Raw genomic sequence first — 3,545 nt, 5'->3', positions numbered from 1 at the left:
ATTATTCTCCTGCCAGTCTCTAAAAAAATAGTGGCAGCATAGGGTGGAATGCCTTTAGGAGTATGTCTCTCCTCAATGATGAAATTCTGGAATATTTGTTTGATTTTGACTAGGTCCAGTGTGATGTACAGGTCCAATAGGTTTCCAATGGAAAAAGGAGTCAGATTAGGACTAGAATGGATTTGCAGCATCTGGTTGATGGATTCAGCAGTAATGGTGAATAATATCTCATGGTTTGGTGCCTCAATAGCCTTATTTCTTGGAACATAACAGGCATGACAAAAATGTACTATGTCTGGGAATGGGTGAACTTCTGGGAATGTATATTTGGAAAACTAGATTCCGAAAGGTTAATATCATCAGCATGGTTTAGGAACCTATCCTTGGCCCAGCAGTGGATTCTCAGAAGGTGACCTAGGGTGGCTGTGTCTTTAATTTGAAAATCCCCATCTGCCAGGGTCAAATGGTCAATGTCCAGGTGAGGCGTTGAGACTGGTCTGATATCCAAAGAGGTTGGGGCAGCCATCTTTGTGATAAATAAGGGGATTGGGCTTATACAGCTCGTGAAAATGGAGTCTTGGAAACTCTAGTACAAGGATAGAGTATTAACAATTTGTAGGATAGGGGTTTTCAGTTTTTGAGGGGAAATACTCTCAATTCAATGGAAATTTATTAAATTCAATTAGTTGTTTCTTGAATTTATTGTATACTTTTGAATTTGAGAGGATCATTCTGGTTCTGTGTCGAAATGCCTGGAATTTATGGTTCATGTTGCAGACTGGTTTTGAATGGTGGCTGGAGAGGTTTCTGTGGCTTTAGTCATGAACTGGAGGATTGAAATGGTGTTTGGAGCATCTTCAGGATGCAATTGGTGGTCGAAAATGGTCGCAAAAGCTCGGGGGTGCAAGAGGGCTTAGAACTCTTTCGTAGAGAAAATGAGCGAAAAAGGGTGAAAATGGGGGTCGGTGGCCTTTTAACTGGCAATGGTGTAAAATTGGTAGGGAAAGTGTTTTATAAATAGTGGACAATTTTTTCGTTGGGTAGGGAGGTAGTTTAGGGAGCCATCGCACCGCTGTTGAGTGATGGGTGGTATTTTCCCGAGAGAACGCAACTTAACGCAGTGCCACCACGTAACCCAAGGGGGCCCAAGCAATATCGGCGATATCGTGTGCTCTCCGGCAGGTAAAGGTCAGGAGATGAACGGGCGTGATATGGGCGAGGGTCATAGGATCTAAGGGTACACGATCTAATGCCCATCACTTGGTGGAAATGCACGGCGGGAGATGGGGGAAAGATTTAGCGGGGCCGAGGGGTTAATTACACTTTAAATGTAATTAATCAATGTATAATTGCGCGGTTAATAAAGTAATGCAAGTTTATGGAGTATAACGAGGAAAAATGAATTTACGGGGTTAGTAAAGTAATGCAAGGGGGGAATAATAGTTAGGATAGGAGGTTTTAGTGGGGTTTTTTTGGGGTTTTTAGGGAAATTAATAAAGGAAAATTGATTTTTGCATGGGGAAAAAGGGTTTCACACTAGGGAAAAGGGGTTTTTTGGGTAGGGGAATGAATTTAGATGGTAATTTGCTAGGGAATGTGTGAAACCAAGGGGGAAGGGTAAAAATGAAGGGAAAAGGAGTTTTCATAAGATATGAAGAGGTAAAAGGGGAAATTAGTTAAGTATGTAGTGAGGGGTGAAATGGAATGGGGGAATTTAACTAAATGAACTTGAGAGCATCCTTTTTGTTTCACAATTACTCTTGCACACTGAAACACATGATTTAAACATGATAGATGTTCTTATGCCTCAAAAGGCTTGTATTTCTGCAACCTTTCTTCTGCTTACCCTTTTACTTACCCTAACATTTTTTATTCACTTTGTTGGGTGCACTTAAGCTAGTAAACCCTTTTATTTCTTTTTTCTTTTATGAAATAAACTATCTACTTCTAACCTTATATCTTCCAAGGGCTCAGATTAAACTGATGAGCTCCTTTTATTTCTCTACCTATATACTAATCTACCAAGATTAAACTGTTTGGCTAGATTTTTATTCTCTAACTATAAACATGAAATTCAAAGCATATGTAGTCAAGATTTAACAGTTTGAATATCATGGGTTATGGCATGTATGACAAGTTGCACACGACCATTATTTAAGATAGTAAAGTAAAAGGTAGTGGCACTTGGACTTTCACACTTTCATGATCTGCTTTTTTATTTGGGGTTCATATTTTTTCATTTTTTTGAATCTTTTCTTATTCTTTTTTGCCTTTGATGTTTCTTTTAGGACATACCCTCTTTAAATTTTTTAATTTTAATATGGAAAGCATTTGCAGAAAGCAAAGATATGTACAATATTACAAGATTTAACCTCAGCCAATTCAAAATTATGGATCCTATCACTATAGGAATCTAACAGTGGCTCCACATGGGGATGGCATTTCCTGGTGAAATGTTAAGAACTCTAAAGACCATTAGCCTTTGAATTGTGACTGAAGTTACCTTGTAAACTGTCCTTCTGTGATTATGCTTTATTGATACTTATGACAGTGAATCCTTCAAAGCTCAAGGCCTTCTATCCGGGCTTCAACTTCAAAGGATTACCATCCAATCCAATCTACACTCTACAATGTTATTTACAATGATGCAAATTAAAGTGAACTATTGTGAGTCAATGGAAAAATAATGCTTCAGCATCCTACCATTAACAAGTCCTCCTGGTAGATCTGATCCATCTATCTCTCTCAAGAAAAAGGCATTGTTGCCCCTGTAGCCATAAATGACATAAGGTCCCTGCCACAAAAAATCAATTTTTCCATGCTTGCCTTTGTCTTCTCTCCTTGAATCCCACTTAAGGACTTTATCTCCTATGTAAAAATCATCTGCTTTAGTCTTTTTATCAAATACTTTCCTTATTTTGTCCTGGATTGCCTATGATTTTACATATACTTCCTCTCTAGTCTGTTGTAGGTGTATGGTCTGATTTATTCTTCTCTGGATATCATTTGGTTCCACCTGTAATTCCTAGATTATCTTCATCACTAGAACTCCCAAAGATGATGGGAAAACTACATCCATCCCATAAACTAACTAGTAGGGAGATGTGCCAATGGATTTCTTGGTAATCAGTGTATCTGCCCATAAGGCATTGACTAACTTCTTGTTCCACGTCTCCTTGGTAACTTCCAGCAATTTTTTAATGATATTGACCATGCTTTATTAGATGACTCTTCTAGTCCATTACCTTGAGGGTAATAGGCTGTGGAATGGCAAGGGTGATGTGGAATTTGTTACATAAATCTATCATTCTCTTATATTTAAAGGCAGTTGCATTATCAATAATGAGCTTATGGGGACATCCAAATCTTGACAGGATATTACTCTCTAGGAAGGAGATTATGACAGTGTATGTGACTTGCCTAGAAGGTATAGCCTCTATCCATTTGGTAAAACAGTCAGTGCCTATCAGAATCCACTTGTGCTGAGCAGAGGAGGCTGGGTGTATTTCTCCAATGAAGTCTAACCCCCATTGTTGAAATGGCAT

Source organism: Pinus tabuliformis, chromosome Q (genome assembly GCF_031772625.1).
Source record: "Pinus tabuliformis cultivar Carrire ecotype Pingquan chromosome Q, CPIR1, whole genome shotgun sequence".
Classification (NCBI taxonomy): Eukaryota; Viridiplantae; Streptophyta; class Pinopsida; order Pinales; family Pinaceae; genus Pinus; species Pinus tabuliformis.
Note: the sequence above shows the minus strand (reverse complement) of the source record.